The sequence below is a fragment of the Pseudopipra pipra genome, chromosome W (assembly GCF_036250125.1).
Source record: "Pseudopipra pipra isolate bDixPip1 chromosome W, bDixPip1.hap1, whole genome shotgun sequence".
Lineage (NCBI taxonomy): Eukaryota > Metazoa > Chordata > Aves > Passeriformes > Pipridae > Pseudopipra > Pseudopipra pipra.
Window position 1 is genome coordinate 14,001,637 of NC_087580.1, and position 13,621 is coordinate 14,015,257.

General features: G+C 55.9%; 1 long non-coding RNA gene and 1 pseudogene across 1 annotated transcript in view; both read left to right on the forward strand.

Moving 5' to 3' along the window:
- LOC135406184 (uncharacterized) overlaps positions 1-13,621 on the forward strand; it is a 135,089-nt gene that overhangs the window by 102,264 nt on the left and 19,204 nt on the right. The gene's annotated exons all lie outside the window — the stretch shown is intronic.
- LOC135406311 (olfactory receptor 14C36-like) lies at positions 1,184-7,012 on the forward strand (annotated as a pseudogene).

A 13,621-nucleotide genomic window follows, 5' to 3' on the forward strand; every position in this document is an offset into this window, starting at 1 on the left:
GAAGCCGGGAGTGCAGCCAGGGGTGCCCAGGGCTGTGGGGCAGAGCAGGGTCCTGCAGCCCAGGGCGCTGTGCTGGGCAGGGACTCTGCTGCCTGCCAGGGGCAGCTCTCAGCCGGCCCGGGGAGCTGATCCCGGGGCTGAGGCACAAGGGCTGTGGGCAAGGAGTAACTCCTGGGAGGGCAGGGAAGGGCTCTTCACCTGTTTAGAGCAGGCTGCAGGTTGTGAGGGCTGCTCTGAGTTCCAGGTCATTACAGAACATTTCTCAGGAGAGTTTTAGAAAGCACAGCAAGTCATGGGATACCTGAAAGTGAAGGATCCTGTTCTTTCCATCTTCAAATATATGTTTTCTGGTTGGGAAATTGGTCCTAAAAATTAATCTCACAGTTCAGGAGGAGGCACTGAAACTCCAAATCTGTTCCTCTTAGAGGAGAACAGACCAGGCAGTATCAGAAATCACCACACCTGTGCCTTACATGTAGCTCTGGGTCACTTTTCCAGCTTCCTCAGGGTTGCTCTGACGTTGCCATCAGAGCCAGCACAGCCAGAGATTCCCCTGGGCAATGCTGCACTGCTGGGCTGGAACAGAGAACATTTAACAAAGCTGCCCTTTTAAACAGTGCTGCCCTGCACTCCTCAGACTGTAGGTATTTGGGTTTACTAAAATTTAATTTGCATGTGAAGTTATGTTCAGGCAGCACGAGGGAAAGCACAGGGCAGATGGGAACAGAGGGAGGGACACTGCAGCTCTCCTGGCTCTGCACTGAGCTACAGAGAGCTGTGCTGTTTGTCCTCTCTTGTTTAAAGTCTCGTTACATTTTGCATCATAAAAATGAGGATTTGTACCCTAAAAAGAACGGGTATCAGGTGCAACCATAGGAAATAATAACCACAGACAACATTGTTTTAAGGACATGCTAAGCCTTTCCCCTGAAGCACACACTGTTCCACGTCTTGAGAGTGGAGACTGAACTTTTCTATTCAGGGTGGATGATGCCTGACATCCCGTGGGAGGGTTTGATGCTGTCACAGACCAGCTCCACGTCCCCACTGGAGCAGAGGAAAACTGAGCCCTTGGCAGCACATGGGCAGAGCTCCTGTTCCTCACAGCACCCTCAGCCACCACAAGAAAGGGAAAGGAAAAGCCTTTCAGTTCTGGGGATTTCTATGAGAAATAAAGTGGCTTTGCTTAGAGGAGTCTGTCTTAACTTCTCCCTGTCCTTTCGTGTTTCTGAGCAGTGTCCCTGTGCTGGGAAGCAGCAAATGCCCAAGAGCAGCTCCCTCACCCAGTTCCTCCTCCTGGCATTGGCAGACAGGCGGGAGCTGCAGCTCCTGCACTTCTGGCTCTTCCTGGCCATCTCCCTGGCTGCCCTCCTGGCCAACGGCCTCATCCTCAGTGCTATAGCTGCGACCACCACCTGCACACCCCCATGGGCTTCTTCCTGCTCCACCTCTCCCTCACAGACCTGGGCTGCATCTGCACCACTGTCCCCAAAGCCATGCACAATTCCCTCTGGGGCACCACAACCATCTCCTACATGGGATGTGCTGCACAGCTGTTTCTCTTTGCCTTTTTCATGTCAGCAGAGTTTTCCCTCCTCACCATCATGTGCTACGACCGCTATGTTCCCATCTGCAAACCCCTGCACTACAGGACCCTCCTGGGCAGCAGAGCTTGTGCCCACATGGCAGCAGCTGCCCGGGCCACTGGCTTTCTCTATTCTCTGCTGCACACAGCCAGTACATTTTCCCTGCCCCTGGGCCAGGGCAATGCCCTGGGCCAGTTCTTCTGTGAAATCTCACAGTTCCTCAAACTCTCCTGCTCACATTCCTACATCAGGAAAATTGGGCATCTCTTGTTTTCAATCTCTTTATTATTTGGTTGGTTTGTTTTCATTGTGTTCTCCTATCTGCAGATCTTCAGGGCTGTGCTGAGGATCCCCTCTCAGCAGGGACAGCACAAAGCCTTTTCCATGTGCCTCCCTCACCTGGCCATGCTCTCCCTGTTCCTCAGCACTGCAGCATTTTCCTACCTGAAGCCCCCCTCCATCTCCTCCCCAGCCCTGGATCTGTTGGTGTCAGTTCTGTACTCAGTGGTGACTCCAGCACTGAACCCCCTCATCTACAGCCTCAGGAATCAGGAGTTCAAGGATGCCCTGAGGAAAATGATGACTGGATGCTTTTCAGGAAAAATAAAGTGCCTGTTTTCTGGTGCATAGCATTCAGAATGGGACTCCTTCATGGCCCAGCCTTCCTGCTCAGGTTTTTCGTGGCGATCATCGGGTTCTTCTTGCAATAATTTTCTGTGCAATGAAATATTATTTTGCATCTGCCTTCTAATTTAGTGTCTACCCATTGAATTGGACCCAGAGATGTATAAATGGTGAATTGTGCTCACAGAGTATTTAAACAAAATAAAGGACCCTGCAGTGCCTTCTTTATCCAAGACCCTTCTTCTTAGCTGTTCCCAAAGGACAGCACACTGCAGGACAGGGTGTCTTTGCAAACGGGGCGGGGACAATAATCCCAGCCCAGCAGCACTGCCAGGGAGCAGCAGGGCTTGGTCTTTGCAGAGCTGCTCTCTTGCCACTCCCACACTGTCCTCCTGAGCCCCTTTCTCGCTGTAAGGCCTGAGTGCTCTCTGAGTGCAGTCCTGTGGGCTGGAAGCCCTTGGAGCACAGGCAGGGCCAGGCCCTGGGAACTTGTGAAGCAGAGCTGGGCTCCCTTCCAGCATCTCCAGGATGCTGTGGGATCTTCTGAGGCCACTGCATGGACTGGGTCACTTCTTCTGGGACCTTGCTCCAGGGCTGGAACTCTCCTGCAGTGTCACCATGACACTGCTGCTCTCTGCTTTCCAGGTTCCATTTTCAGATCCAGTCTTCCCCTCCTGTTCACAGGGACATCCTGGGAGTGCTTCAGAGCTGCCATCCTGGGGCAGCTCTTGCCCAGCGTGGGCAGGCACAAGGTCTCTCCAGCTGCTCCTCTCCCCTCCCCAGTGCCACTGTTTTCTGCAGCCTCCTCCTCCTTGTCCAGCACAGCCCTCCTGGCACAGTTGGACACAACCCTTGTTCTACCCCCTCCTCAGGCACCTGCCCAAGCCCCTCAGCTCCAGCCTGATGGCCACAAACCTTCAGGGCAGGAAGGCACCGGGCAAAATGCTGAGGAAACCTTTCAGCTGCACTCAAATCCAGTTGGAGGGGTTGGCCTCGAGGAAGAAATCAATTCTCATTTTCCAGAACCAGCAGGATAACCTGTGTTGTGTCCTGGGCACTCTTCTGGAAGTGTGGGATATGGAAAAGGTTTTGGTGTCAGGGCTGTTGAGAAGGCTGGGCAGTGTCACTGGGAGACCTCTCCCAAACCCTTGGAAAGGCCAGAGCCATCCCAGAGCTTCCTGGGGCCTTGGCAAAGGCAGACATGGAAGCAGTCTGCAAACAGGGCAGCAAGGAGGGTTGGCAGAGTTCCACACTGCTCAGGCTCAGCAGGGAAGGGGAGAGGGCAAGTCCTCCTGCAGCCATTGCCAGGCATGGGAAGGACAAGGCAGGGATTCCCTGTGGGAGGGAATAGAAGGGGATGTTTTGTGCCCAGACTTTATCAAGGCCCTTGACATGGTTTCCTGTGGTCTCCTTATGGCCAGACTGGTGAGAGCTGGACTGAAGAAGTGGAAGATGTGGTGGGTGGGAAGTTGGCTGAATGAAGAGTGTCAAATAAAATCCATGGTACAAAGTCCTCTTGGCAGCAACTTCCTGGTGAAATCCCTCAGTGACCATCTCTTGAACACCACTAGAGAACCTCTTTATTATCTCTCTGTACAATGGGACAAAATGTGTTTTCAAGTCCTTTGTGAATGATGCCAAATTTCAGAGAGCCCTTGAACAAGGTGTCCTGGTTTATAGACATTTATTGAGGTGGGAACTCCAATCAAATTAACTCACTCCCCTTTTATTCCCCACCAGTACAAGGAGACAAAATACAAAGAGGTATAAGTGAAAAAAATAACAGTTTACTGTTGGGGAAGAAGAAAACAACTGGCAGAAATACCAGGCTTGGAGACAGATCTATAACCCCTGAGATGACTAATCTACACCGGAATGGACACTAATACACTGGAAAAGACGTTTATTTACCGGATGTGACTACCATTGGACTGACAGTTTTTCCCCAGTTTTCCCCAGTTTATTGTTGTACTGTTCTAGTGTTGTATGTACCCCAGCTTGTTGTTTTAAAAATCATATCCTCCATATTGTCTCCTTCTTCCCTCACAGTTTTCCCGCCGAAACCTGTTGTTCTGCCCTGTTTTCCCGCTCCTCTGCCTGCTATTGGCTGCTGTTTGGTGCAGTGCAGAGGTAGCTCCTATTGGCCCATTCTCCTGGTGACACCCAGACTCCGCCCATCTCTACCCTGTTGCCCTATCCCAAGAGCCCCTGAGTTGTCAATCCTTTACTCCTCCCCTATCCTGAGTCCAGCCCCTGTTCCAACCCTCTGTAAGTCCCTGCTTGTCCTAATAAAGTTGGCATTGCTTCACGAGACCTCAGCTGTGTCAGGACCCTGATTTGCAGTGCCCGGTCCCATTTTCCTTTCCCCCGCGGGCCGTGGCAGTTCACTGATGAGAAATAGAGCAGCAAAACCAGCAATACCAACAGAACAGTTCAAAGAACAGCAGAGAGAGAAATTGCTTCCTCTCTGCCCCCCTGCCCCAACTCCCTTTTGTAAACAGATCAAAACAGGGATCAACACGTGCCTGCCTTCCCCCTTGTCCCCCTGAATGGACAAAGAACAAAAAACAAACCAAGGAAAGAGGGGGCAAAGCCAAATCTGGGCAAATCTCTGGTCTGAGATCAGTGGTGCTGCCCAAGAACACGCTGACTCCAGAGGTGTCCAAGCGGGGCAGAGCCGGCAACACCGGTCCCTGCGGCGGCGGGGGGGGAGGCAGCGGCTCTGCTTGATTCCATGGAGTTCTGGGGAGGCACAGGGGGTGCCCTGAGACTCTTCAGTGTCACTATGGCCCCTTGGTTCCATGAGATTCCACAGTGTCCCTGCATTCCTTTGGTTCATGAGGCCCTGCAGTGTCACGGTGCCACTTGATTCCGTGACATTACAAAGAATCAGAACGGCCCCTTGATTTCAGGCCAACTGCACATGGGGCTGCCTTGGGGGGAGTGTTGCGCCAACATGGTCCCAGGTGCCCTCAGGACGCTCCCAGTCACTCCCAGTATGACCCCAGCCGCCTTCACTGTGAGCCCAGTTGCTCCCAAAAGGATCCCAGTTGTGCCCAGCATGGTCCCAGTTGCTCCCAATGGCTCCCAGTGGGATCTCAGTAGCTCCCAGTTGCCCCAAGCGTAGAACCAGTTGCTGCCAGTATGATCCTAGTCTGATCCCAGTATGATCCCAGTACATATGATCCCGCTGGATCCAGTCTGGGTCTCGGTGTATCCTGGTGTCCCCCCTGTCCCTCCACCCCAGTGTCACCCCCTTTTCTCTCCCCACAGAGCTCCTGAGCCGGTGGCGGCCGCAGCCCCTCCCCAGAGCCTCGGGCCCAGCCTGGACCCACCCCGTCCCTGCGAGGATTTTGGGGGGTCGTGTGTCCCCCCATCCCCTGCTGTCACTCTGCCTCCACCCGGTTGCTCCCAGTGATCCCAGTAAAGCTTCCCAGTTCTCCCCAGTCCTGGTTATTGGGGGGCAGTGGGGGAGGGGCTTGGAGGGTCTCTGTGAGGTGGAGACGAGTTTGGGGGGGGCAGAACCGACCCCGGGATGGATCGGGAATGGGGACCCCCCCGGTGTTTCCCCAGTGTCAGCCCGTTCTGGGGGGGCTTTGGGAGGGCACCTGCCCTTCAGTAAAGCACCCAGCTCACCCCAAAACGTGCTGGGAACTTCCCAAAAACCTCCCCACAACGCCTCAAGGACCCCCAAACACACTCAGAGCCCACCCAGGACCCCACCCAACCCCTTTTCTGGGGGACTTCTCTGGGCACTGGTGGTGCTGGGAGCCCCCCCGGCTGCGGGCGAGGAGCTCTCGGGTGAGTGGGTTGTGGGAAGAGGGCAGTTGGTGGGAAAAGGGGGGTCAAAGGGGATAAAGGGGTGGTGGGACCCCAAACTGAGTGGGAGGGGAGTGGGATCCCCCAAAAGTGGAGGGGGAAGAGCACTGAGGTTTGGGGGGTGATGAGAAATGGGTGGGAGAGGTCAGAAGAGTGGGGAAAAGGGGAGGGTGAGACCCCCAAACTGATCATGAGGGGGCTGGGGAGTCTCCAGGTGCCAATGCAGTTCTCAAAGCACAGCCTGGAATGGAGGAACTCCCAGCACAGGTTGAGGAGAGGCTGGAGAGAGGGGGGAGCTGCAAAAGCCCTGAGAGCCTGGAGAGGGCCGCGTGGAGAAGGGGAAGCCTGGACAGTGGGGACATCTGGGATCCCAAGGACAACAAAGTGGAGAACCTGGAGAGGGGGAATGTCTGGGAATGTGGCACCTCGAAGGCAAGAATCAGAGAATTTGGAGATGGATGGAACCATCAGGGGTTCATTTGGGGTGGAAGGAGCGGCCAAAGCTCTTCCTGCAGGTGGGGCACTGGTAGGGCTTCACTTACTGGTGGGTCTCTTGGTGTCTGGTCAAGTTAGAGCTCTGGGTGAAGCTCTTTCCACACTCCCCACACTTGTAGGGCATCTCCCCAGTGTGGATGTGCTGGTGTCGGAGCAGGTGCGAGCTCTTCCTGAAGCTCTTTCCACACTCCAAGCACCTGAAGGGCTTCTCCCTTCTGGGAGGCTGCTCAGGTTCCACCAGGTCCGAGCTCTGGCTCAAACTCTGGCCGCCTTCCCGGCACAGGCTGAGTCTTTCCTCCTCACAGCACCCTGGGCTGGCTTTGGAGCCCCTCCTGCGGGGAGATCTCAGGCCCTTTTCCTGCCCGCTGCCTTCCTGTGCCGGGGAGCCCTTCAAAACGGCCTCTCCCACCAGGGTCTGCCAGGGGGATTTGTCCTCCGGGCTCTCCGTCCTCAGCTCGGGGCCTGGGGCAGGAAGCAAGAAGATTTGAAGCAAGAAGATTTGAAGCAAGATTTGAAGCAAGAGGATTTGAAGTAAGATTTGAAGCAAGAAGATTTGAAAAAGGAGATAAAGCCTCTGGCTGGGGACAGGGAGCACCAGGGTGAACGGCCCCCATGCTTCCACAGGAATCACAAAATCACAAAATGGCCTGGGTTGGAGGGGACCTTAAGGATTATCCCATTCCAACCCATGCCATGGGTAGGAACTCCTTCCACTAGACCAGGTTGCTCCAAGCCCCATCCAACTTGGTCTTGGACACTTCCAGAGATGGGGCAGTCACAGCTTCTCTGGGCAACCTGTGCCAGGACCTCACCACCCTCACAGGGAGGAAGTTTTTCCAACTATCTAATTTAAACCTCTGTCAGTGTGACGCCATTACCCCTTGTCCTGTCACTCCAGGCCCTTGTAAATAAATCCTTGTGTTTCCAGTACTAACCTGAAGTAGGTACTGCAACAAGAGAGTATGAGCTTGTGAGCTTTGAATTCCACTCCATCAACTGTTACGATCACATCACAGGGTCTCTCTTCAAGGCGGAGCTCGTTGGCGATGCTCCACTTGCTTTTGCTCATCTCTGTCTCCATGTTGGAGGATGACATGGGTTAGTGGTGGCCTTGGCAGTGCTGGGGGACGGTTCTCTGCGGGCATTTCCTGCACAGGGTTCCGCGACTCCGCGTCCCCGGCGCTGCGGGGCGGTTCAGTGCCGGGCGCCCTTGCCCGCGGCTTCTTTATTGGAATCTTTCCTTTCTGTTTCGCCCTCCCCGCTCGCTGCGGCAGTGCGGGGCGGCCCCGGCGGTGCCATGGCGGGGTTTCCCTCAGGTGTGGGCAGCTGCAGCCCGGCTGTGCGGGGCGGCCCCGGCGGTGCCATGGTGGGGTTCCCCTCAGGTGTGGGCAGCCGCAGCCCAGCTCTGCGGGGCGGCCCCGGCGGTGCCATGGTGGGGTTCCCCTCAGGTGTGGGCAGCTGCAGCCCGGCTGTGTGGGGCGGCCCCGGCGGTGCCATGGCGGGGTTCCCCTCAGGTGTGGGCAGCCGCAGCCCGGCTGTGCGGGGCGGCCCCGGCGGTGCCATGGTGGGGTTCCCCTCAGGTGTGGGCAGCCGCAGCCCGGCTGTGTGGGGCGACCCCGGCGGTGCCATGGCAGGGTTCCCCTCAGGGCGGCCCCCACTGCCCGTGCACGGTGGTGTTACCAGGGCAGCCTCTTCCCCAGGCACATCTGTGGGCTGTGACCCAGCGGCGATCCCTTCCCGCTCTAAGAGCCCGCAGGAATGGCTGCCTGGCTCCAAACTGCCCGCCGGGAGCGCGCTGGGATCACAGGGGGAGCTCTGCCCAGGGCAGCCCCCGCACTCAGTCGCCCCGAGCCTTCCCGCCCTCCCCGCACATGGCCGGCGCTTTGGGAACAGCCGCGGTCGGCGCTGGAGTGGCGGCGCTTGGGCACGAGGGAGCGCCGCGAGCCCGGGAAAAGAGTCAGGAACATTCTGGCACTGAGGGGAGCGCGGGCGCGGAACTTGGGCACAGAAATGATCGTGGGCCCGAGCGGGGGAGGGTCCTGGGCAACGGAGCGCAGGAGAGGAGGACGGCGAGCGATGAGTGCTGCAGGTTGGGCTTTGCTGCCCTGGAGGCAAAAACTGCACCGTGCACCATCCAGAGATTTCCCATCGACCTTTCCCAAAACCTGCCAAGTGGGACAGGACATCAGACCTGTGCCCTGCCCAGACCCCAGGAAAGCTCCCCAGGCAGCCACCCCAGGCCCCACCATGGCAGGGAGGGCGTTTGGAGCAGTCACCCCACATTGTGAGTTCCAGGCCAGGCCAGGCCACTGCTTTCCACACAGCCCCAGCCCCCGTTTGCCGACAGGGCTGCCCCTCACACCGCCCTGCTCACCATCTCAGCTCTCTGCGACAGCCCAGCGAGCCCTTCCAGCAGTAGTCTGGACATCCCCACATTTGGACAGCCCTGATGGCTCTCGATGTCGGGCTCGTCAGCCAATTCCTCTGACTCAGCCTTCCTGGAGGACGACTGCAGGAGCAAACAGAGCCGTGAGGGGCCGGTAGAGCCTGCAGGGCTGGCAGGAGGGGACCAGGGCCTTTAGTGGTCACTCACAGACATGGGCTGGGTGTGGGGCCTTCTGCAGAGCAGTGGAAGCACTGTCTACTGCAGCAGGTTGGTAAAGTCCTCCAAGATCTTGGCCAGAGTGGCCCACGGTGAGCCAGTGTCCATCAGGACGGCGACCGGACAGGACAGGAGTGCACCTACCCCCAGCAACAGGTCCCAGGGAGCCACCACGCAGGCAGGAACAGGCAGGGTGTCCCTGGGGACACAGGCCTGCCTCAGCCCTGGGCGCCCAGCTGCCCTCAGGGTGTCTCCAGGCCCTACTTTGCTCTCGTGTCTCCTCAGGACATCCCGAGGAGCCCCATGTTCAGACAGCCCTGCGTGCCCCCAGGACACCCCTTTTCTGTCCCCACACCGCAGAGCCTGACCTGTGAGCCCTTCAGTCACATTAAATGCATAACATTTGCTCAAGCTTAAGAGAAACCATGGCTTTTGTTGCCTCTTCTCTTTCTCCCACTGACCAGCAAGAGCTTTTCCCCACTCAACAGCTCTTCCAGCACCTTCTCCCAAGGCCTTTGCCGCGCCCCAGGCCCCTGTGCGGCACCCCGAGCTGCCCCAGGGGTGGCTGAGTGGCCCTGCCAGGCTGGCGGAGTCTTGAGAGGGGCTTAGGGCTGAAGGGGGGAGGATGGCACCCAGGGGGATTCCTTGGATTCACCAAGGAAGGCCTAGACTAAACTACCCCAGGGATCCGCTGGATCCAGTCTGGGTCTCGGTGTATCCCGGTGTCCCCCCTGTCCCCCCACCCCGGTGTCACCCCCTTTTCTCTCCCCACAGAGCTCCTGAGCCGGTGGCAGCCGCAGCCCCTCCCCAGAGCTTCGGGCCCAACCTGGACCCACCCCGTCCCTGCGAGGATTTTGGGGGGTTGTGTGTCCCCCCCTCCCCTGCTGTCACTCTGCCTCCACCCGGCTGCTCCCAGTGACCCCAGTAAAGCTTCCCAGTTCTTTCCAGTCCTGGTTATTGGGGGCAGTGGGGGAGGGGCTGGGAGGGTCTCTGTGAGGTGGAGCCGAGTTTGAGGGGGGCAGAACAGGCCCAGGATGGATTGGGAATGGGGACCCCCCTGTGTCCCCCCTGTGTCAACCCGCTCTGGAGGGGCTTTGAGAGGGCACCTGCATCCTACACAGGATGTGCTGCACAGCTGTTTCTCTTTGCCTTTTTCATGTCAGCAGAGTTTTCCCTCCTCACCATCATGTGCTACGACCGCTATGTTCCCATCTGCAAACCCTTGCACTACGGGACCCTCCTGGGCAGCAGAGCTTGTGCCCACATGGCAGCAGCTGCCTGGGCCACTGGTTTCTCTATTCTCTGCTGCACACAGCCAATACATTTTCCCTGCCCCTGGGCCAGGGCAATGCCCTGGGCCAGTTCTTCTGTGAAATCTCACAGTTCCTCAAACTCTCCTGCTCACACTCCTACATCAGGGAACTGGGCCTTATTGGGGTTAGTGCTTGTTTTTGTTTTGGTGGGTTTGTTTTCATTATTTTCTCTTATGTGCAGATCTTCAGGGCTGTGCTGAGGATCCCCTCTCAGCAGGGACATCACAAAGCCTTTTCCACCTGCCTCCCTCACCTGGCCGTGGTCTCCCTCTTTGTCAGCACTGGCCCATTTGCCTACCTGAAGCCCCCCTCCATCTCCTCCCCACCCCTGGATCTGGCACTATCAGTTCTGTACTCGGTGGTGCCTCCAGCACTGAACCCCTTCATCTACAGTCTGAGGAACAAAGAGCTCAAGAACACCCTGAGAAAAATGATGACTGGATGCTTTTCAGGAGCAATAAAGTGCCTGTTTTCTGGTGCATAGCATTCAGAGTGGGACTCCTTCATGGTCCAGCCTTCCTGCTCAGGTTTTTCGTGAAGGTCATCAGATTGTTCTCACAATAATCTTCTGTGCAATGAAATATTATTTTGCATCTGCCTTCTAATTTAGCGTCTACCCATTGAATTGGACCCAGAGATGTATAAATGGTGAACTGTGATCTCTGACTATTTAAACAAAATAAAGGACCCTGCAGTGCCTTCTTTGTCCAAGACCCTTCTTCTTAGCAGTTCCCAAAGGACAGCACACTGCAGGACAGGGTGTATTTGCAAACTGGAAGGGGACAATAATCCCAGCCCAGCAGCACTGCCAGGGAGCAGCAGTGCTTGGTCTTTGCAGAGCTGCTCTCTTGCCACTCCCACACTGTCCTCCTGAGCCCCTTTCTCGCTGTAAGGCCTGAGTGCTCTCTGAGCACAGTCCTGTGGGCTGAAGCCCTTGGAGCACAGACAGGGAAAGGCCCTGGGAACTTGTGAAGCAGAGCTGGGCTCCCTTCCAGCATCTCCAGGATGCTGTGGGATCTTCTGAGGCCACTGCATGGACTGGGTCACTTCTTCTGGGACCTTGCTCCAGGGCTGGAACTCTCCTGCAGTGTCACCATGACACTGCTGCTCTCTGCTTTCCAGGTTCCATTTTCAGATCCAGTCTTCCCCTCCTGTTCACAGGGACATCCTGGGAGTGCTTCAGAGCTGCCATCCTGGGGCAGCTCCTGCCCAGCGTGGGCAGGCACAAGGTCTCTCCAGCTGCTCCTCTCCCCTCCCCAGTGCCACTGTTTTCTGCAGCCTCCTCATCCTTGCCCAGCACAGCCCTCCTGGCACAGTTGGACACAGTCCTTGTTCTACCCCCTCCTCAGGCACCTGCCCAAGCCCCTCAGCTCCAGCCTGATGGCCACAAACCTTCAGGGCAGGGAGGCACTGGGCAAAATGCTGAGGAAACCTTTCAGCTGCACTCAAATCCAGTTGGAGGGGTTGGCCTCGAGGAAGAAATCAATTCTCATTTTCCAGAACCAGCAGGATAACCTGTGTTGTGTCCTGGACACTCCTCTGGAAGTGTGGGATATGGAAAAGGTTTTGGTGTCAGGGCTGTTGAGAAGGCTGGGCAGTGTCACTGGGAGACCTCTCCCAAACCCTTGGAAAGGCCAGAGCCATCCCAGAGCTTCCTGGGGCCTTGGCAAAGGCAGACATGGAAGCAGTCTGCAAACAGGGCAGCAAGGAGGGTTGGCAGAGTTCCACACTGCTCAGGCTCAGCAGGGAAGGGGAGAGGGCAAGTCCTCCTGCAGCCATTGCCAGGCATGGGAAGGACAAGGCAGGGATTGCAGAATGCCTGTGGGAGGGAATAGAAGGGGATGTTTTGTGCCCAGACTTTATCGAGGCCCTTGACATGGTTTCCTGTGGTCTCCTTATGGCCAGACTGGCGAGAGCTGGACTGAAGAAGTGGAAGATGTGGTGGGTGGGAAGTTGGCTGAATGAAGAGTGTCAAATAAAATCCATGGTACAAAGTCCTCTTGGCAGCAACTTCCTGGTGAAATCCCTCAGTGACCATCTCTTGAACACCACTAGAGAACATCTTTATTATCTCTCTGTACAATGGGACAAAATGTGTTTTCAAGTCCTTTGTGAATGATGCCAAATTTCAGAGAGCCCTTGAGCAATGTGTCCTGGTTTAAAGACATTTATTGAGGTGGGAACTCCAATCAAATTAACTCACTCCCCTTTTATTCCCCACCAGTACAAGGAGACAAAATACAAAGAGGTATAAGTGAAAAAAATAACAGTTTACTGTTGGGGAAGAAGAAAACGACTGGCAGAAATACCAGGCTTGGAGACAGATCTATAACCCCTGAGATGACTAATCTACACCGGAATGGACACTAATACACTGGAAAAGACGTTTATTTACCGGATGTGACTACCATTGCACTCACAGTTTTTCCCCAGTTTTCCCCAGTTTATTGTTGTACTGTTCTAGTGTTGTATGTACCCCAGCTTGTTGTTTTAAAAATCATATCCTCCATATTGTCTCCTTCTTCCCTCACAGTTTTCCCGCCGAAACCTGTTGTTCTGCCCTGTTTTCCCGCTCCTCTGCCTGCTATTGGCTGCTGTTTGGTGCAGTGCAGAGGTAGCTCCTATTGGCCCATTCTCCTGGTGACACCCAGACTCCGCCCATCTCTACCCTGTTGCCCTATCCCAAGAGCCCCTGAGTTGTCAATCCTTTACTCCTCCCCTATCCTGAGTCCAGCCCCTGTTCCAACCCTCTGTAAGTCCCTGCTTGTCCTAATAAAGTTGGCATTGCTTCACGAGACCTCAGCTGTGTCAAGACCCTGATTTGCAATGCCCGGTCCCATTTTCCTTTCCCCCGCGGGCCGTGGCAGTTCACTGATGAGAAATAGAGCAGCAAAACCAGCAATAGCAACAGAACAGTTCAAAGAACAGCAGAGAGAGAAATTGCTTCCTCTCTGCCCCCCTGCCCCAACTCCCTTTTGTAAACAGATCAAAACAGGGATCAACACGTGCCTGCCTTCCCCCTTTTCCCCCTGAATGAACAAAGAACAAAAAACAAACCAAGGAAAGAGGGGGCAAAGCCAAATCTGGGCAAATCTCTGGTCTGAGATCAGTGGTGCTGCCCAAGAACACGCTGACTCCAGAGGTGTCCAAGCGGGGCAGAGCCGGCGACACCGGTCCCTGCG